Source organism: Myiozetetes cayanensis, unplaced genomic scaffold (genome assembly GCF_022539395.1).
Source record: "Myiozetetes cayanensis isolate MyiCay16 unplaced genomic scaffold, myiCay2020 scf4, whole genome shotgun sequence".
Taxonomy (NCBI): domain Eukaryota; kingdom Metazoa; phylum Chordata; class Aves; order Passeriformes; family Tyrannidae; genus Myiozetetes; species Myiozetetes cayanensis.
The window spans coordinates 57,152,356-57,175,442 of NW_026087631.1; the positions used below are offsets into that span (position 1 = coordinate 57,152,356).

Consider the following 23,087-nt stretch of genomic DNA (forward strand, 5'->3'; position numbering starts at 1 on the left):
TGTTAGAAAAATCAGACCAGAAAACTAGTCGGAGGAGACATTTTGAAATATATTTTGAGAAAATATCATGATATTTTGGCATTTTATGTTTCTGCATGTTTCTTTTTTAAAGACTTTTCTTTCCAGACAAAGCAGTGATAAAAACCAAATTTGAATCTAAAAACTGAATGCTATAAAAATTTTGCTTGCACCAAAAAGTATTGTATAATTACTATAATTATGAAGCTATGAAAATTTTAAAATAAAAGTCAAAGCACAGTCATATTTTATATTAGCATGCTTATACACATTATAAAGGCATTATTTTAATGAATTATTTTATTAAAGGCAGATCTCAGATGTAAAGCTCTGTAATTATTAGAGTTCAGATCTAAATTTTGCGCTCAAAATGTCTTTCACCAAATGCAGACGGTATTTCAAATCAATCTACTTTACATTTGAAAACAAGCAGGACAATATTTAATTTTTGTTGCCCTTTTCTACCTCTGCTGTCTTTCAGTGCTTCAAAACTAAGGTAGGTATGAGCTTGGTAGTCACTTATAAAATTCAAGGCTGTAATTTACATACATATATGTAATTTATATATTCTTTTTCATGTTATATATTGGTCTAAAATAACTGAACAATTTTTGGTGAGATACATTCTGTCACACACTGTTACATCACATTGGTGTTACCTGAACACATTCCCTGACATGATGTATGCCAAAAATTTGCAACACATTACTGTTTAGACAAGAATATGTAAGGCTGGTAACAGAACTTGGTGGTAGTCGCAGAAGTTATTTATGGATATCATTTTCAAAAATACATTTTACAATTGGCTTTGTGCTGTAACTACACCTTTTATTAGTGGGTTTGCATGGCAAGGTTTTGTTGGCGGGGGGAATACAGAAGCCTTCCAGAAGCTTCCTCTGTGTGCAGTAAAGCCAATGCCAGCTGGCTCCAAGACAGCCCCACCAGTGCACCAAATAGAGTCCATCAACAGTGGTGGTAGTACACCTAGGATAACATGTTTAAGAAGGGGGGAAAGTTATTATGTGGGAGCAACTGTGGCCACAGAAGAGAGAAGTGAGAATGTGAGAGAAACAGCCCTACGGACATCAAAGCCAGCAGAAGTGGAGGCGAGAGGGTGCTCCAGGTGCCAGAGCAGATTCCCCTGCAGCCTGTGAAGACCATGGTGACTCAGGCTGTGCCTCTGCAGCCCATGGAGGTCCTCAGTGCAGCAGGCAGGTGTGCCTGGAGAGGCTGCAACCCCATGTGAAGCCTGCACTGGAGCAGGCTCCTGGTAGCACCTGTGTCCTTATGGAGAAAGAAACCCACATTGAAGCAGGTTTTCTGGCAGGACTCCCCCCATGGGGGACCCACACTGGAGCAGTTCATGAAGAAGCACTATAAGCCTTGAATGGGACCTCATGCTGGGGCAGGGAAAGAGTGTGAGGGGAAGGACGTAGCAGAGGTATGTGATAAACTAACCCCAACCCTCATTCCTGATCCCTCTGTGCCACTGGGGAGGAGGTAGTGAATCCAGGAGCAAAGTTAAGTCCAGCAAGAAAGGTAAGATACATTTAAGTTATTGTTTTCTCATTATCCTACTCTGATCTCTCATTTGATAAGCAGTGAAGTAAACTACATTGACTTTGTTTTGCTGATGGTGGCAACTGGTGAGTGATCTCTCCCTGTCCTTATCTTGACCCATGAGCTTTTCTTTATATTTTGTCTTCCCCAGTCCATATTGGAAGAGCAGTGATAGCAGCGTCAGTGGGCATTTAGAGTCAACCCACCACAAGATCACATTTTTTTTTTGCACTAGTAATTCATTCATCCAAACTCCATTGTTCCCCCAACCGAAAGATCATCCTTCCTCAAAAGGAAGTCTTTTTTGCAATCTGTTCATCTTTTAACCCATAACTTCTGTTAACAGTGATTTGTCCTACTAGGCTTTCATAAAAAGCACTTTCTGGAAAGCAAAGGTACAAGTACATAACAAGAGCCAGATTTCTTTATGGTGCTTTAGTGTAGCTTTTTATATGACTTTTTAGAGGCTCTAATTTGAACTGTATGGAGCTGAATGCACAAAATTTCATATCCCTTATACAACTTAAAGTTTAAACTTTTGTAAGTTTTTTGATTGAGTGGTGTTGGTGATTTTATTTTTTTTTCTTGCTAAAAACAGTGGTTTAGATCATCAATAATGGTTACAGAAAATAGGATAATAGTAAATATATTTTATTTGTCATTGTAAAATTCATACAGAATTTACTTATTACAGATTCTGTGCAGTGTATCTCATTGTTCAGACATAGTACCTTGTTTTTATATTACTTCAATAATGTAAACTAGCACTGACATATTCTCTTCTCTCTGCTTCTGATTATATTAACATCATGCTGTCTCAAACCTAGTCAATATAAAGTTTTGTCATTCATAGTGCATCTTATGCAGAATTCAAGTATCTAACATCATGATTATTTTATCAATATTCTAAAGAGCTGTATCATCAAAATTGTCAATTAAAGGCTTGAAAATTTTTCATCTTTACTTTGACTAAGGCACTCACTAGGCTACAAACTGATTTACACAAGATATTCTTATTTACTGATGTCCCACATAGTATAAAAATCACTTTTAACCACTGCTAGGATGCAGACACTCTATTTCCCAAAAAAAAAAAAAAAATTATTTTGACTTTCTACATAAGTACCAAAATTTAAAAAAAAATAAAACAGATAAGTACTTTTGTTCATACACAAGGAAGAAATAAATATATTTTAAAAAAACCAACCAAACAAAAAAAAAACCCAACAACAAATAAAAATCCCAGTCTCAGGGAAGTACTATTCTTTTCAAGAATAACAATTTGTCTAGCTATTAGTATAGTCACATAGGCCACCAGAGACCTTTTGCTTACATAGCACTTGCCTAACTGCAGACTGATCAGAGAAAAAAACTCTCACGAAAAAAATCAGTTAGGTCTTGTTGGCTCTGTTCTGTTTCATATTCTGACCCAGTAGGTCAGAGAGAAAATGTTACTTCTATTAGTAATTGTATTAGTATTAGGAATACCAGACTTTTGAATCTATATTCTCTGCAGTGGACGATTGTGTACTTTGGATTTCAGGCAAGTACTGGTCTGACAAGCGTTTTTATCAAAGCCTTTATCCAATAATAGAACCAATAATAGTTGTATGATGAAAATAAGGTTTTAGAAACCTATTCAGGAAGCCAAGTGTTGTGATGATATAAAGTTAACCTATTAGGGCCTTGTTTTATACTCTAGCTGTGAATCCCATGACACAAGTCATGTCATACGTCACAGTGACACTTCTGCAAATCCCTTCTTTCTAGATGATAGCATGTTCCTTATGAGAAATGTATTTCCGTTCACCTTATAGAGAGACAGTAAAGATGAAAGTGTGTGAAAACACTTAGAATAAATTACTTTTACCAAGTATTTGATATTATTCTTCACCCCAAAACTGGTAAGCCCAGAAAAATCCACTACTTACGATTTCTAGTACAGTGTCAGTATGGTATCCTCAGAGGATTCAGATATGTAATTTAGAAGCCCTGCAGCAGTTATCTGCCCAGTTTTAAGCAGGGGAAAAGGTGTTTTTATACTTCCAAGCTGTCATCAATATTGCTATAGGAAATTGGAACTGCAATCATGAATCAGCCCAACGAGAGAAACTAAATACTGTTATTTATAACAACAAAGGATGCTGGAAACACAAAACAAGCAGATAAAGAAAAGTAAGGAGTTTTTGCCTTTTTGGAATCTTGAATGTTAAGTCAATTGTTAAAATATTGACTATTGCTTTTTCATACAAGCCTTCTGAAAAAGTTCAAAACTGTGGTATCCTTTTAATATGTGTTCTATCAACTACTGGGTCACTCAACATTGCTATTTATATTTACTGAAAGAATAAAGAAAATATGTGGTAGTCTTTGTGTGTCTGGAGTGGTTTATAAAACATAAAAGTTGATTATTTCATTATAGAGTCTCTAACTTAAACAGAGAAGGATACACAGTGTTCTGCATTACAACATTTCAAAATTGTATGTTACAGTATTATAATACTTAAATCTCTAAAACAAAATCTAACAACTGCAATAACACTGAACATAGTTATCCTGCTTTTCTATTATGCCTCTAAAGTTCAAGCACACACGTAGAACATAGTCTAAATGATTATTTAGAAACATTCTTTTATTTCTCCCAAAGAAAGCCAATTGTCTCCCACAATCTGAGAGGAAATAATAAAAAAGGAACATGAGTGAAAGTGTGAGGGAAAATTGCATGCAGGTACCCCAAATACCAGGCAGCAGAAGGATTTAAAAAAATTTATTTCCTAAAGGCAAGAACACTACAATGATGGCTCTACCTACACTGGGCAGCTTTTTCCTCTACGGATCTTTTTAATGGCTTACCTGGCCTCACCTCATGAGGCCTCCAAGGTTGTCTGTAAGAATTTTATCTTTTCCTGGGGTTAACCTCTCTGTGAGGCAAGAGAAATAAAAAGACCAAACTGTCCATGGGAAGACATTTCCCAGGTGGTAAAGCTTCCTTGAGTGACAAAAATTCCCCACTCCTCAAATAATTTTTTCTGAAAAGAATCTCTTACTCTTATTGCAGAAAGTAACTGCACAATCTTGTTCACTAATTCTCAACATCTGTAATTCTTCGAGGAATCAGAACCCCAACACTGAGCTTTTGAGAAATAATAAAAGTGCATTTGAATTCAAAATAGGAAAGACAAATGAAAAAAAAAATACTCTGGAGGCCTTGTCTTCAGAATTCTTATAATCTATCGCATAACTTGCATAAAGTACAAGAGATCTTCAGTCCTTGTCTATTTGAGAGAGTTTATCATCACCCTAAATCACATTGTAATTAATTAGTCTTAATTTTAGAGATACAGCCTACTTTTACCAAGGCAAACTGTACTAATCTGTATAAAAGAAATATATTATAAAATACATTTCCAGGAGTTTCCTGGAAAGCATTGATGATAACTTGCTGTCATAAGTAGTGGAGAATTCCACAAGGAATGGTGTGCTGCTCAACCTCACACTGACAAACAAGGAAGGCTTTGATGGTGATGTGAAGTTGGAGGCAGCCTTGTCTTGTAACAACCATAAGATTGTAGAGTTCAGTATTAAATGAAGAGGTAGCAGGCCAGTGAGCAAGATTACAGCTACGGACTTCAGGAAAGCTAACTTCAGCCACGTTAGAGATCTTCTTGGTAGAATCCTAAGGGATTCCCTGCAGGGAAGAGGGGTCCAGAAGAGTTGGTCGATATTCAAGGATCACTTCCTCCAGGCTCAATAATGATGCATTCCAGTGGTAAAGAAATTGGGTCAAGGGAGCAAGAAACCTCTGTGAATGAATAAAAAAGTCCTGTCACTAGTCAAGCATGAGCAGGAAATATATGGCAGATGGAAGCGGAGTCAGGCCACTTGGAATGAATATAGAGAGGTGGTCAGAGTAAGTAGAAATGAGACAGAAAGGCCTAGACCCATCTAGAATTAAATCTGGCCGAGGACATCGAGGGTAACAAAAAGGGCTTTTTGAACTACGTCAATGATAAAAGCAAAAAAAGAATAATGTGTGCTCATTAGTAAAGGGAGAGGGTACACTGATAATAACTCATAGAGAACACAGAGTTATTGAATGCCTTATTTGCATTGGTCTTTGCTGATAAGACTGTTTCCCAGGGATCTCTGACCCGGGAGTTCAGGGTCAGTAAATGTTGGAAGAAAGACTTTCCCTTGGTCAAGGAAGATTGGGTTAGAGTCAGGCAAAAGCGACATCCACAAGTTCATGGGCCCTGCATCCACAAGTGCTGACAGAGCTGGCTGCTGTCCTAGCCAGGCTGCTCAAGATCAACTTTGAAAGGTCATGGAGGTCAGGAGTGGTACCTGAGGACTGAAATACAGTAAAGGTCATGCTGGTCTTCAAAAAGGGCAAGAAGAAGGACCCAGGGGACCATCAGTCAGCCTCACCTCAATCCCTGGAAACGTAATGGAACACCTCATTCTGGAGTCCATCTCTATCTATATGGAAAACAAGAAGGTGATCAGGAGTAGTCAGCATGGATTCACCAAAGGTAAGTCATGTTTGACCAACCTGATTGCCTTCTATGATAAAACAACCACTTGGTGGAATGACGAGAGAGCAGTGGATGCTGTCTACTTCAACTTCAGCAAGGCTTTTGACATGGTGTCTCACAACATCCTCATAGGCAAACTCAAGAAGTGTGTTTGATGAGTGGACAGTGAGATGGATTGAGAACTGGCTGAGTGGGAGATCCCAGAGGGTTGTAATCAGTGGCACAGAATCTAGTTGGAGTCTGCTAAGCCCTGATGAGGTCACATCTGGAGTGCTGTGTCCAGTTCTGGGCTCCTCAGTATAAGAGAGACATGAAGCTTCTGGGGCAGATCCAGTGAAGGGCTACAAAGATGATCAGGGGACTGAAGCGTCTCTATTATAAGGAAAGGCTGAGGGAATTTGACCTGTTGAGCCTCAAGAAAAGACAACTGAGAGGGGACCTCATCATTGCATATAAGTATCTGAAGGGAGGATGTCAAGAGTCTGGATCCAGGCTCTTCTCAGTTATGCCAAGCATTAGGACAAGAGGCAATGGGCAGAAACTGAGGCATAGGAAGTTCCATCTGAATATGAGGAAGAATTTCTTTACTGTGTGGCCGAATGTGCAGTGGAACAAATTGCCCAGGGAAGGTATGGAGTCTCCATCACTGGAGCTATTCAAGAACTGCTTGGATGCAACTGAGTGTGATGTGCTGTAGGATGACTCTGCTTGAACAGAGAGGTTGGATGAGATGGTCCACTGGGGTCCCTTCCAGTCTGATCCATTCTGTTATTCTGTGATTATCAGTTAACTACATGAAAATACATAAAAATCAACTTGATTTAGAAGGATGTTAATAGCACACCTAGTTACATGTAATCACTGCTATTCTCAGAAAAAATACTTTTTATATAATAATTCTGATAGAATAATATTAATATAATATAGATTTGAAAACTAAAACCAGAACAACCACAAAAAAGCTATCAAATTTACCAGGAAAAAGGATTTTAGCAAGTTCTGATTTCATTTTTTTTTTTTTAATGTTTCGAAAGTATGCTGTTCTCTACCAAGAATATACTGATGGAGAATAAGCATTTCTGCTGCAAATTTTTGGTCACTTCCACGCAAGGCATTACAATTCAGATAAAAATGTGTTCTTTATAAATAATTAATTAATCCTTAGGTATACAGACCCCTTACAAGGCAATAATTGTACAAGGTCTTAAAATGGCCTTTGTGAAACAATCAATATTTTTCTTTAAATAATCCTATTATTTAGGGAATTGGTGAATATATTAATTATTTTTTTTCACACAATTATAAGATACACAAATGATACTTATAAGAGAAGACTGACATACATGTATAACAACAGGTCACACTAAAAATGGTCTTTTAAAAGCTCTGGCTGTCAATAAACTGTCTTACAATAAGAGAGTAAATACCGCTAATATGCTAAAATTAGCCCACAGAACTTGTGCTGCATGAATTCATAATTACCTTGTTGTGAAAGGTAAACATATATTGGTGAAAAAACACGAAATTTTCCTTTTTTTATATTATGCTATTATAACCTCTGTTTTGTAACTCTACAGATTGCTCTTTGTGGCTTATCTACTCAGGTCAGCACACAGCTACTGAGAAATACTGAACTATACTAGGTATTTCCTTACACTGCTATTTGCTAGGAGCAATACTAATATTTATTTGGAAAGAAAAATACAGATTAAAAATTACTTTCCTTTTATTTTACTGAAAATCATCTGTAATAGATTATGAAGAAAAAAAATCCAATAATTTCAATAGATGCATTTTCAAAATGCATAACTAGTGAAAGAAGATTTTGTTTATTCCTGTTTCTATCCACACAATGATAACACTTCAGAAGAATTAAATTACTTGAAGCATTCATAGAAAATGTTTCTGTACTGTATGAAGATTTTTGCAGTTCCATTAGGGTTTTCTTAATCACTATTCGTTCAGCAGAAATGAATGCTTGACTTATATTATTCTCACTTTCAATAGGAATATTTTTGGAAATAATATAAATTTTATCCAAAAAAGATACAATTTTCATATAATTGTATATAGATATAAAAATTATTTAATATAATTTCAAGCTTGGTTAACCTGTAAAGTGAATTATGTGCTAATGGTAAGTAGCTTAATGAACCAGAATTTTTTAACCACAGCTTCAATACTGCATGGGTGTGGGAGTGTTCACTTTTTCTCCAGTGCTCCTCATCATTTTTGAGCCGTGAGACCTGCTTATTGAATTGAGGTGCAGTTGACTCCACAGAGACATCTGGTCTTTGACCTTTCTGTTATGATTGCAAGATGTGAACTGTTGTCACAACGTGCAATTTTTTTGTAATGTGGTTCTTTATCCCCAGTATTTGAACTCATTCCACCACCACATTTCAGGCAGCCAAAAGAGTGTCAAGCTAAAAGAATGTTCAAACTCAACCAATCTAAACTGGCTTTAGTAATATGGCCTAGAGGTTAAAGCTTTAATATTCTAATTCTAGCTTGCCAAGCTATTGAACTGACAGTCAGTGTTAAGCATTTTGATACTCATGCATTCTTATTAGTAATATGAAGTTCATCATAAAAGCTTTAATAATTGCCTCCTTTAACTCTGTGATCACAAAAAGCAATGGACTGCACCTTATATGCCTATATCTAGAGTTTCCATTTTTTCATTAATCACAACAAATTAATTCTAAATAATGAAGATGTATTGTCTCATCTTGCATGTATCTTAATTATCATTGAAAGTGCCATAGACCTATCCCTGTTCATCCAAGTTTAAATATGGAATCTGAGACACAGTGAAGTCTGAGAGACGTGCTTTATATTTCTACACTACCAAAATTTCACCCTTAAGGAGAACTTTATGTTGACATTTTCAGGGTTGTAACTGTATTCACCAAGCAGAGGAAAATAAAGCACTAAATTTCTGGTTAAAAGAAATCAATACATAGCAACCTCTATTCAAGTTTGAGTAGGCTTTTCTATTATTATGAAATTTCACTAAATTAATTTCTGTAAGAGATAAAGTTACCCCAATTTGGGTTTCTTTTTTTTTTTTTTTCCTATAAAAACTGAACTTAAAATTAATGGAAGTTGAAAAATTGTGTATCCATGTATCCATGATACAAATATATAATTCTGAAACTGATAAAAATATTAAACAATTCAAACTTTGCCATTAGTTAGACTTTTTTTTTTTCATTTTTAACTTCCAATTGGTTTTTCATTGTTATTAATGCCTTCAAAGAAATTTCTTATATTTGATGGGTGACAGGATTTCAGCCTAGGAAATTATATTTATTCAAGATTTGCAGTCTTAAAGAAGTGGGAATCTAGTCACAGAGAATCAACCCTTCTTTAACAGTGAAATATAAATATTAATACTAATTTCACATTTATTTAAAAAGACACTACTTCAAGAGACTGTAGAAATAAATGGGAGGGGAATTTATTAGATTTTACTTCCAGAATATGAATTTGTTCTGCGAACATGTTTATTAATTTGGATAAAATACATTACTGCATCTAATCTACTTGTAATTTTATAGTAGGAAAAACCAGCACAAGGGGACAATTTTATTACTTGTAATAAAAGTAATTTATAGTTTATCTAAGAAAACAAAATATAAGGATGACCAAATGACAGGATTTAGATCACATTTTAATCTGTTACTATTTTAAAAGGCAAGGAAAAAAGTCCTTCAAAGGAAACTTTGTATCAAAATGGAATTTTTTTCTTAGTATTCACTCAAATAAACAGACACGGCTTGTGTGACATCACTTATTTTAGACTACAGTGTAGTAGGTGACGCTATACTTCGATGATATCATAAAAAAAAAAATCACTCAGAAGACTAATCAGAACAAATACCTGCCCGGTTGAAAATACAACAGATTCTGGATTGTGTGCTCTTCATATATGAATGTCAGAAATCACCTTTCCTGCTCTGTAAATTCTCCATTTATCAATAATAAAAGAGAATTAAGAGAATTAAGAATCTATGCTGTATCAGTGGTCCTAACTCTGCAACTGATGTACATAATGTAATGACATATCTATACATATCTATGTCCATAGAATATGAAATATTATACAACTTTATTATTCTCAGCATCTAGTATTCTGAAAGATTGTCTTGAACTCATGAAATTCTGGAACATGAATCCTTTTCATATAACAAGGATGTACAATTGGAGTTTTAATGCTATTCTTTTACTTTTTTTCAATGGATGGATAGAAATATGAAAAAATATCACAAAATGGTATCTAGCTTAGCAAAAGCCTTATGGTGTTTCAGTGAAAGATGAAGATTTGTGTTTCTTGGCACTCAAGCTCCAACAGTAGCACAAACTTTCACTTTATAACAAAGGAAAAAAGAAAGAACAAGCATGTTATATTAAGGCTGAGAGCCGTAAGTCTGAAATGTGATTACAGTCTTCAGCCCTTCATTATTCAGAACTGTTCAAACACTTAGAAATATGTAACCATCGTTTCTGTTGTCTCTGCTCAGCAAATAAAAGTTAAAATAAAAAATAATCTTACTTCAGATGCAAATTCCTAGCTAAAGAGTGTTATATAAGAGTTACCACAGTGCTGCTAATATTAACAGAAGTTATGATGTAATTTATTAGAGCTTCATAAAAGTTGCTTATCAAAGGAACTTTGACAGGTCTCAGTGACCTCTTAAGTCTATCAGCATTCCTTTTAGTCAGAAAAAGAAAAGCCTTTAGAGTTTTTTCATACTGGTTTGGGAGGAGGGAGGGAATATTGTGGAAGAAGTCTGACAAGTAGTTGACAAATAGATTTCTGAAATTTGAAAAGATGACAATATCAAACATTCCTGAGTGACTCATGCTGTATTGAACTAACTACAATAATCACTCAGACTTCCAGATATATAGGAATCTAGGATTTCTGGAAAACAGACATTGAGCATGAATGAATCAAGTGCTCTATTCATAGGATATAAAGTTGATGCATAAATACAGAACAAATCTGATGCCTCTGTGATTCAGACTTCCTACGTATGAAATCAATCATAGATTTACAGTTTTAAGAATTTGCCAAGAGATCCTGGAATACAAGTTTTGTTAGATAGACACAGGAGAATATTTTTATAGCAGTTAAGTTGGAAATGACAATTTAGCTAATCAAAGTAAAAGATCTACAACAACTTACCACCTCACCACAATGTCCTCACAGTGCAGTCAGTGACTGGAGGATTAAAAGTGTAAGACTCTTCGAGATTTCCCTGAAACAGAAAATTAGACATGTTTTATTTGCCTTTCTACCTCAACACCAATAAATTCTGGAGGGTTCAAGAAATAGATAAGTTAATACACTGGTGATAAATAACTTCTGCAACTGTTATTATTGAAAGGTAGCAAAACAAACAGGAATTTCTAGAGTAATTCTGATGTAAATGAGTATAAATCATAAATTGTCATATATTAAATTATTTAGTTATTTGTAATGAAATTATCTGTATTTGATTGAAGAGCTTATGAAATAAATTGTGTTTCAAACACATTGTCTTAATTATAAACACTTTCTTGCTATGTGATTGTGCTAGACAAACTCTTTTTCAATACACTATTTTAGAGCAAAATTTTTGTTTCATAACTGAAAGTATGCTATTAGCTCTTTAAGTACACCAGACATAGCACCAAACCCTGAAGTACTTGCACAAGCAGTATGGTATTTGGTAAATTATCTGAGGTTTCTGGAAACAGAACTATAACCTTGTCAATAGTGAAATTATCTCTTCACATACCATTAAGTAGAATCAATCTCTACCATAGGGATGTCTGTTCAGCTTACTCATTTAACTCCTTCTCACTAGAAATCAGGCTTAAGACGTGGGCCTATGCAAACCTCACAGTGCTCAACTAGGCCAAATGCAAGGTCCTGCACCTGTGTTGGGCAAATCCAAAGCACAAGTACAAGCTGGCAGATTGAGAGAAGAAAGATTTGGAGGTGTTAGTTGATGAGAAGAAAAATATGATCCAGTAATGTGCACTCATAGTTTAGAAAGCCAACCACAACTTGGTCTGCATCAAAAAGAGCGTGGTTGAGGGAGGTGATTCCCCCTCTCTGCTTTTCTCTCATGAGACTCCCTCATCTGAGTACTGAATCCAGGTTTGGGGGCTCCAACACAAGAAAGATGTGGAGCTGTTGGAACAAGTCTAGAGGAGAGCCACTAAGTTGACCACAGGGCTGGAGCACCTCTCCTATGAAGTCAACTTGAGGGAGTTGCTCAGCACAGAGAAGAGAAGGCTTCTGGGAGAACATAGCACCTCCCAGTATCCAAAGGGGGCTTACAAGAAGGCTGGAGAGGGACTTTTGACAAAGGCATGTAATGATAGGACAAGAAGGAATGACCTTAAGATGAAGAAGTGTAGGTTTACATTAGATATTAGGAAGGAACAGGTTGGCCAGAGAGGTTGTGAACTCCAAGTACCTGAAGATTTTCAAGGCCAGGCTGGATGGACTCTGTACAACCTGGTCCAGTGGAAAGGAACTAGATGATCTTTCAGGTCCCTTACAACACTAACCATTCTATAACTCTATGATTCTATGATCTTTCCTAGGAGTAAAGGCTGAGAAGGGTCATACTGTTCAATCTGGAGAAGGCTCAAGAGGAAACTCATAGACATATATAAGCAATTCAAGGGAAGATGCAAAGAAGATGGTGTCCAGTGACAGGACAAGAAGCAATGGGAACAAGGAAACACAGAAAGGTCTGTATGAATATCAGAAAACATCTTTCTTACTGTGAGGATAACTGAATGCTGAAGCAGATTGCACAGAAATGGTTGTGGAATATTCATCTTGGAAATACTGAAAAGCCATCTGGACAGGGTCTTGGGCAACCTGCTCTTAATAGATCCGATTCAGCAGGGAGGCTGGCCTAAATCCAACCTCAACCATTCTGCGATACTGTGATATTTTATTCATGGTACTTAAGGGTTTGCATTTCATCCCACTTCAGCCCACCTGGGCAGACTGGGATTGATAGCCACCTTTTTGTGTATCTCATTGGTGACATTCAGAGTTCACAATATTCCTAAATGATTTAGGAAAAATAAAATTAAATAGCAAAAAATAATTAATAGTGGCCAAGAATGTTTCACCTAGACTTCAAGGAAAACCAGTCTATTTTGTCATAACACAACAACAGTTTCCGTGATTTATTTTTTTTAATGCACTGCACATGCAACACAAAGGTAGTTGTTGAGAAAAGGCAGGTAAAGAACTTCTGTTAAAAGTAATGTTAAGTAATATAAAACGCAATGGGAGCATACTTGGAGCATTTATTTAATATGATCTCGCAGTGCCTTCAAATGGGGTGCAGCATGGTTGTATATGACAATGGACTGAGTCAGTTATTTTGAAGTCAGAAACATTTCAATATCTGCCTTATTTTCCACAGTCACACTGGAAGCAGATTGAATACAAATATACAAATAATAATGTTGTTGGTGCTAAAGGTTGAATGACAGGGTTCAAATGACTACCTTGAATACACATTTTGTTACATTTAACACTACTGTGCTTATGGCAGAGATTTTTTAGGCTGACACTATGCACCAGTTAGCGTTTCCTTTATGTATATAAAAGCATCAATTAATTTTTTTTAACTTAAGTTGCTTAATTAATCATTGTAGCAGTTATTAATATAATAAATAATAAGTCCCATAGGGACCATAGCGACACCAACGTGGTGTGTAGCAAGAGAGAGTTTATTCAAGGAGTCCCAGCTTATATAGCAGTTTCAAATGCTGCCACGTCACACAGGTAACTTCTTAAGCCAATCCCATACAAGCATTCAACAGAGCATGTGTAACAGAGTACTTAGAACTACAACTCCCAGGATGCTTTGCAGCACCTGGTGTAACCAGACCACACAAATCATCATATTGTAGGAATGCTGATTAAGCAATATGAACTCCTAAAATACATTCTGAAAACTGGCACATGACCCAGGCTCCTTTCATAAACACATATGCAAATACAAGATCCTTCCACTCTTGTATCAGTCCCCTTTATTAGTCTAAGCTATGTGTTTTAGCTGCTTATACTGAATTTTTCTAACTCTAATTACATGAGCTTTTATCACTTGAAAATTATGAACTTGTCCAGGTCCTCATTGAAAGATTATTTTTGTGTTCAATTCCCTTTCTGTTAATACTTCTGGTTTTCTTAAACTATTCTTTCAAAAAAACCCAAAAAACCAAACCAAACAAAACAAAAACAACACAAAAAACCCAACAAACAAAACAAACCAGTAATTCTAACCACAAAAAGTAAAAATAATGCCTAAAACATATTCTTAATATTTTAATTTGCTAAGCACAAGAACAGTCCAGTTTAAATAGACTAATATATTGGCAATTTGTTAAAGAGCAATAAACACATTCTGTGTACATTTAAAAGAAAGAGTAAGAACCATTGCAAAGTCCTGTAAGTGGGACGTGAATTTAGTGAGGCTAACTTTTTCCTATATTTGGGGGCATGTATGCCTTTTACCTCCACCTCCCCTGCACTGTTTCTTTTCTACCTACATTCCATGGCTCTTTTCTATTCTTTCTCAATTTCTTTTAATAATTTTGCTGTTAGGGCTCATTCACTTTTCATCTCAGTATCATCAAGGATATCAGTATATCAGCATTTCTCTGAATCTAAATCACAGATGACAAAACCTTGAAAGTTGACAAGATCAACAGCATATCTGAATATCCTAAGGTAGCTCTAGGAAAATCCTCTATTAGGTTTCCTAAACTTGCAGACACAGAGAAATCCCTACTACCTGAAGAAAATGGTACACTACATTGCCGCAAATATCAAGGGAATGATATTGTTAACATCCCCAAAGCATCAATAGGCTTGTCTGCTTCAAAATAAAATAACTTCTAAAACGACTGTTAATTTTTTTAAAAAAATATTACCTTTCCTCAAAAATCTGTGTCTCCAGAACATTTATTTCTTACCTCTAAGTATAAAATATATGAAAGCAGATGTCACAGCCTCCAAATCTTGTTTCTGTGTCACACAATGTTAAAAGCTCTGGAGAGAAAGGACAAGGTCTGTGCTGAGTGGATGTCAATAAACTTAGGAGAAAGACAGTTCTGTTAGATGCCATGTGACCATGGCCAGGCCTCTCTCAGGTTTGTCACTGGTAAGTGGAGATGACAGTCTTCTGCTATATCACTGACATGCCATGGAAATAAATTCATCAAAGAATACTGTGAAAGCATGTGAATCTATGTGAATGAACGTAACTCATTTAAATTTGACCTAATTAAGACTAATTCTCTTCTGATTGTACTTTAGTCTTCTTCATATTCACTCTTGTATTGAAATGATGGAAATGAACATTCGTTGTACTTTATGCCTTAAGTAGGCAAGACTAACAAATACCTCAGAAAAGAGAATATGCCCTCCTGTTGTGTTTTTGTGCCCTATCCACTCTTACTACCCTGACAGAGTCCATCAGTCTAAAGAGCTTAGCAATAATACTTAAGAAACAACAGTCCTGTTTTCTGCAAATTTACCTTTTTAAATGTTATGTCACACAGGGAAAGGGACAGAAGCACATGATTTGGGACTTTTTATGATAACTAGACTGTAGTTGATTTTCTTTTTTTTTTTTTTTTTTCAAGAGAAGCCTCTCTCAGGTATTTGGAAGTCACAGGCAGGGACAGTTGAGGTCTCTTTAGCAACTGAAAAGACTATCGGGATAAAAGAGATCATAGTCAAGCCTACTTTTTTCAAGGGAAACAGTGTGGTTTTATACATGTATATGGCACAGGGTAGAAGATGAGGTCCTATATGGATTCATGAACAAGAAATGACTTCTGTGCTCTAAAAAAGAAAGAACTCCTATACTCAAAACAAAAAGTAGTGAGAAGGAATTAAGTAACTCTGACTTACAGTCAATTTTGTAGCAACAACTGTCATGCTGGGATAGTCTAGATCTGAGTAACTTCATTTAGATGCGGGACACTTGCATCAACATAACACTGTCTGTTACAGCAGCTATCATCAGATTTAGATTATAAAAAGTATGTAGAAAACCTCTAAAAATGAAAGCACTGAAAAAATAGAATATTGGTTTCATTATAAGCAAGGTAGGGGAGCTGGAAGTTGAATCTTCTACAGACTGGAGGTACCTGTGTCATGGGTTTGCCAATCCAGCCCCCCAGGGTTGAAAATAGTTTTTTCCAGGTGGATTTCAGGACCAAAACCAATCAATAGTTTTAGTAACACCTCTGTCAATTACATATTTAAGAAAATGGAACAGAAGCTGGTGGGGCAGAAGGAAAATGGAAGAGCCAGCATAGCAGTCAGCCCTGTTGGGCCCCGGCGTGCACCTCCCACCCTGGGCCAAGTCTGGCCCCGGTGAGGGGGGTCAGGCCCCCTTCTCTCCTGTAGCGGAGTGGAGGAAGAACTCTAAAGAAAGATTGCCTGGACAAGATGTGCTGCAGGAGGAATTCCAGGTAGAGAGAGATAGCACAGCCTCCAAGGTCAAATCTGGCAGCCAGAGGAGAGAAAAGAGAAGTTCGAAGTGGGGGGTCTCCTTTTCCCCCCTGTCTCTCTTTCTCTCCCTTCAGCAGGGAAGAGACTAAAAACTAAAAACCCCTGCCATCTGTAGAAGATTGCTGGGGAGTGGAGACTCCCCTCTGCAGCTCATGAAGGAGCCCACGCCAAAGCAGAGGAGTGCATGAAGAAGATGTGGTAGTCTGTGGGAGGCCTAAGATGAAACAGAGTCTTGCTGGAGACCTGTGGCCCATGGAGAGAGAGACCTACACTGGAGCAGGTCGGCCTGGGTAGGAATTGTGATCTCAGTGAGGGATCCATGCTAGTGCAGCAGAATTTGTGACCCTAAGGGACAGCAGAGAATGGAAGAACTGTTGCCCAAAGGTAGGCTCACGCTAGAGAAGTCCATCAAAGACTGTCTCTTGTGAGGAGGGACCCCACATAAAACAGGGTGGACTCAAAAACCATTATCCCTTGTATCTGCTTCTCCTCCTGAACTGATACAAGGGGGGAAGGATACTTCTGTAAATACATAGCACTTTTGCCTAGTTAGAATTGTTATATATATAGTTCTTTAGTTTTTATCTTACTAGTAATAAATTCTAATATTATTCTCCCCAGTCAGATCTCTCTTGTCTGCATAAACCTTCTCTCAACTTATAGTGATTGTGTGGGGGGTGAGAGAAAATTGGTCCAGAATAAACCCACGACATTTTTGGTGAAGAACGCAAGCAAAGACTGCCCAGAGAGGCAAAGGCCAAATCAGATCACAACAACCTGGAATTAATTTCAGAGAGAAAGCTCAACACTTCTATCATTTCACAAATAATTGTTTAAAGGGATGAAAGACTGCATAAAACTTAGGTATATAACTATACTTCTCCTTTCACAGTGATTTATCTTTCCCCATAGATTTGGAAAATATGAGTTTTATTTAGAAAATTTATTTGACAAAGTGATTATACTGTCAAAAGTTACTTTCTTATTAAGAGCAAATTTTCCTTTCTGATACAATAAATGCCATCAACATCTGATAATCATTCTCAAGATGTGTGAGTACACACTGTTTACTGACATCTTTAGAAATATTATGAACTTCAAAGATGCAACATAAAGACTGTGAAAAATGTGTATTTCTCAAATAAAGTTTAGAGTAAAATATTCCTTATTTAACCATTTACTTCTATTGAAACAACATCCAGAGGTGTGTCTTTGGCTCCAACAGCAACATACAAGGAGGGAAAATATCCATCCCGCAAATTAAAACACGTAAGTGTGAGCAATTATATAAAAATTAGGAATTTCAACAAACAGTAAATCTTAGGCTTAATTTAGCTCAATCAGAGAACAAAAATACAAATGTTTGCAAAAAGACTTGTTAAACCAGGGGAAAAGTATTTTTGGTCAAAACAAACATATTCCCCACTTCTAGAGATAATGGGTAAGTATATAATAACGTAGATGTGCAAGAAGGATATGGAAATAAGTTGATTAAGGATTTTATATCTGCTGTCTTTTATGGGAATGAAGGGTATTTTTTCTTAAAAGTTTTCTGAATATTTTCCTAATCTCTAATTCATTATCAGTCCAGGCTATTAAAGGTCATGTATGCATTAATTCCAGAAAGCCAGTAGCAGATGATGAAGCTAAGACCTCTCACTTGCCTAACCTCATTTTCACCAACAGACTGAAACACAATCTCCTTCTTAACATATGGCACAAGCAGGAAACCTTCCAAGAATGACTTTACAGCGACGTAAATCAGTGTTTCCCCTCCTGTAAAGTCATTCTCAGCAGCATTGTTATTAAGAGGTAGTGCAACAAAGAATATTATCAAGAAACGTGGTATTGTCCCAGTGGGAATGTAGTAGCACAGGCAGCAAAATAGCGGGGTGTTAGGGTGCTATTTGGTAGAGATTTAAGCTCTAGTAAACAGGACCCTGCAGACAGATAAAAGGAAAATGTGTTTAACCATTTTGCACCTATTAGAATAGCAGTGGAGTTCCATCTTGCACTTGACAATTTCTATTCCAGTACTGCAACAAACCCAAGCCATAAAAAGAGCACCTAAATCATAGGGAAAAGAAATTAGTAGGGAAGATAATACTGACAGCCTCTATGAAAACAACTGTCAAAAACATCACTATAAATGCTAGCATTTGTTCTTCATGAGACAGAAGTTCCTGGCAGACTTACCACAGGCTGAGGCAAGAGCAACTGCCAGGGCTGACGCAGGACATCAAAGATTTGGGCATCCCTTAAAGCCTGGCCAGATGCAGGACCCTTTCTCTGCCTGGGTCCGTTGAGGCCCAGCCAAGGCCCTCCCCACCTCTGAGTGCCCCAGCTCACACTCATTCTGTCTGCAAGCTCCAAAGTTCATGCAGGTAATCAGAAGGCTCAGCCACGGACTTTTAAGCAAGAAAGGAAGTTTATTTTGGGGACACTCACAGCTGCAAAACTTCAACTGAGTGGCAAAAAACCACACACCACAAGACGTCATACCAAAGGCCATGCATACCAAAGGACATTTAGACATGTGTAGAGCTGTTTTCTGAGCCAATCCCTTTCCCTCCTCTGTTTCCCTTCCCCCAGTTGTAAGAAAGGAATAATTCTGCACCTTCTCAGTTAAAAGAGTTGCCTGTTTGGTCTAGCAAGGAAGCAGCTCTAAGGGAAAGCTGAGAGGTGGTTTTCTCATGCCTTCTTTCAAAGTATGTTTCTTTAGCCACAGCAGGTTTCTTGAGCAAAGAAAAATTTCTAAACCAGTTCACCTCACTCATTTCTTGTGTGGGGTCCCTCCACCTACCCCCATTGCCCAGTCCCTCACAGCACTCCTGCAGGACAACCTGGCCTCCCCACTGTCCCCCTAGCTCTTTCCCATGCCAGGGGACTGCATTACACAGGCACAGCTCTGCCCAATCTGCCATGTCTCCAGCTCCCAGATTGTCCTTCCAGGGGTGTTATCACTCCCACAGCACCTTCTTAAACCTCAAGCCACAGGTGGAGCTTGGTCCTAAGGCTCCACAGCTGTGCCAGAGGCTGCCGTGCAGCTTGGTCTGCTGGGTGCCGTGGGGCCAGGATTCACAGCAGTGCTGGAAGGCACCGTCAGACACCATGGGGCCTTGCCCCACAGCTGTGCCCATGTTTTCCCCTGTGATTCCCCTAAAGCCAGCTGCAGCAGGGCCTAGCTGAGGGCTGTGCCCACAGCTGCAGCTGAGCTGGTTATTAGGCTTATTTTTCCTCCTGGTCGCCATCACTAGGAGCCTCTAGGCTGATCCTTTGCTCTCTTCCTCTTGCCCCTGTGCTTCACTTAATTCCATATAAGCCAGCCCTGGCTTCTGTGACTTTGCCACTCCGAAATGGAACAAACTGAAATTAAAAGTGTTGTTCTTTCTTTGTTATGCGGAATAAGTATTTCTTCCTTGCCAAAAATTTTGCTTGCTGGACCCTCTGAAAAAGTTGAATTTTCCAAGATGTTAAAACTTTGATTGTGGTCTTGCTTCTTCAGTAAAAAATTTACCTGAATCTTTTTGTTTCAGGTATTTATGGTATTTGGAAAGGTATCACATAGTGATGGGGGAGAATTATTATCAACTTGTCTCTTAATTATTCGATTAGCAAAGCACAATAGAATTAATTCCCATATGAAGTTTATTTTTTCACAAAGCCTCTACATTAATATACTGTCTAGTCAGTAAACTTTTTATGGACAAAACTGTTGACACACATTTTCTCAGACTACTAGGCATAGAAAAGCAAAAACAACTATTTTATGTGAACTAATTTGTTGTGTCTTGGAGATAGCTGTGGTAGGGAAAATACTCTGTACTTGAATATAGCAAAAATTTATTCTCTTATGAAGCCCATCTTCTTAGTATAATTAAGAATTTAGTAAATGAAGTGCATGTATAAATTGCTTTCTGTTACTGCCCTACTTATTTGTTTTTCTATTTAAAAATATTTCATTTCTATGGCCATCTTTATTGTCTATGGCTTTTTTTTTTTTTGATTCTGCTCTCATATTGTTTTCTTTATATATCTGTTGAATGCAAACAGCACTCAATAACATTTGGTATTTATTAAAATGATGCAGAAATTGTTCATAATACCTATAAAATAATATGGAAAATCTGCTAGAAATGGGTCAACAGATATATCACCCAAATGCTACAAACCACACATTGGTAAAATGAAGCTACAAAAAGATAAAAGTAAATGGAGAGGGAGAGGAACCACAAAAAAAAAAAAAAAAAAAAAAAAAAAAAAAGAAATTTTCCCTTTTTTTTTCTGGTCATACACCAAAAATGAGTTATGAAATGTATCCTAGAGCAGGACTGAAGTAAATTTTCCCTTTTGAACTGTGATTCTACTTGCTCTGTAAGTCAAAAGCTATTGTCTAAATAAAACATCTGGCACATTATGAAAAATGTGAAATTTGTACATATTCAGAGTTATGTTTTGTAGGGAAAAAAAATCTATATATCTATATACCTATTAAGTGTATTACTGTTATACAGCGCATTTTTCAAAAATACAAATATATGAATGGAATTCCCCACTGCAAAAACTCTTGATGAGTGTTTGAAAATTGAGATCCCCACTTTGAGTCCTTTGAAATGATTGTGTGGTCCAGTATTAGCTAAGTGAAATCAAAGTTCCCAAGGACGGGCTTACCAAAAAAAAACCAAAAAACAACAAACTGTTATTTTACCTAATCCTTTTACCTCACATAACTTCACAACTGTATCCTGTCTTTCTAACCCTTTCTGAATATAACATATAACAGGCAATTGATACAGGTGATCTTAAACCACAGGTGGTATCAAATGTACATTAAAATGAAAGGGGCCAGGAATATTCCAAAACTATCTGAATGCATGTGGCAAGAAAAGCACAGTTTTCTTTATAAAAATTAAAAATAAAAATATCAAACAAAGGAAATTAACAATGAAATGTTCATGTTACAAAGTTAGAAGAGATTACTCTATGGTTACCACTGTACCTTTCCACTAGTACATCCATTCTACACACAACATAACTAAGAAATTGTGAGCAGACAGTTTAAACATCTTTCATCGTACTTTTATACAAATTCATGTTTTCTGAATAAGTCCTTTAATCAACTATGGTTAAAAAATCCAATATCCTTTTGGGGTAAACAAAAAACCCCCAAAACAACAAAACTCTGCAGAAAATAAAATGCTTTGTAGTTTTAAGTGTTTTATTGAAATCTGGATTATAGTTGCATTTTCTAAAAGCAAGCAAAATACCTGTCATATTTGCCACTAAAGAAATGCAGAACGACTTAGGATTCTCTTAGACTTCTGTGTCATTAGCCAGCTTCAGCTTTACTTACAAGTTCTTTAAATATCAAATAACAAAGAAATTGATGGTAGTGGAACCATTATATATATATAATCCTTTGATTATATATGTATTTTTGATCATGTTTCTTATGTATAATAATAATTTAATTGTAATTAGATACATTTGAATACTAGAATGGCTTACTCATGTATTAAGGTATATTTAAACACAGAGTTCCATGGAAGAGGGATTATGAAACTGTAGGATAGTGCCCCAGACAATTGCTATTTTGGTGGTTGCACTGGGTTTTTTTCAGCAGAAGAAGAAAAGAGTGATTGTAAGACTTTTTTTTTTTTTTAAGGCATATTTAAAATAAAAACAATTTATTATTTATAGGAAGTTGCAGCATACACTTGAGTTAATTGACTGTGATAGTTTGGACTCAAAAATACCATCACATTGACATATTTTTTAATGTTTATTTGACAGTATCCCTTGAATGAAAAGACATTCTGATCTTCTGTGAATAGAGAAGAATGTCTGAGCAAGAGTCTTCTTTAGGGAGACTGTGTATACCCCGTCCAATACCACTTACACCCCAAATGTGTCAAGTAAGCAGAATTACTAGGAACGACAATTCACTGCATGGAAACTCTTAAAGATGCTAAGTAAATTCCACAGCAGTTTCAGGTTCTTGTAGCTGTAAAGTTAGCTTAAGCAGTGCAGCCTATCACCCAAATGGAGATTTAACTACAATTAGATCCACTTTCTTTTATCTGAATTGTCAACACGGCAAACTAATTGTGACATAAGACGTAGATGCCTCGTCTTGGCTCCTTTCATATGACTTAGTGATACCAATTGTGCTTCGTTGTCTTGAAAATTAAAACTGGTAAAGAATAGTCTATGTAAGCAATTCAGTCATCAGCTGGAAAAAAAGAGTTTCTTAACAGGAGTTTCTGCTTAAAATGATTACAAATATTTAGTCATAGTTGGGGTGAGTGGAGAGTTACTGCCATCTACTGGAAGGATTCGTTTCCTGACAACTTTAAAATAAAAGTAAAGGTTGGTTGTTTTTGTGTTTGTTAGTTGGTTTGTTTGTTTGTTTGTTTTAA

General features: G+C 36.6%; 1 protein-coding gene across 43 annotated transcripts in view; it reads right to left on the bottom strand.

Moving 5' to 3' along the window:
• PTPRD (protein tyrosine phosphatase receptor type D) overlaps positions 1–23,087 on the bottom strand; it is a 1,147,190-nt gene that overhangs the window by 879,233 nt on the left and 244,870 nt on the right. For all 43 annotated transcript variants that reach the window (XM_050328659.1, XM_050328661.1, XM_050328660.1 and 40 more), the window contains exon 3: positions 11,308–11,380. The gene's annotated coding sequence lies outside the window, so the exon portion shown is untranslated. The remainder of the gene's footprint in view (positions 1–11,307; positions 11,381–23,087) is intronic.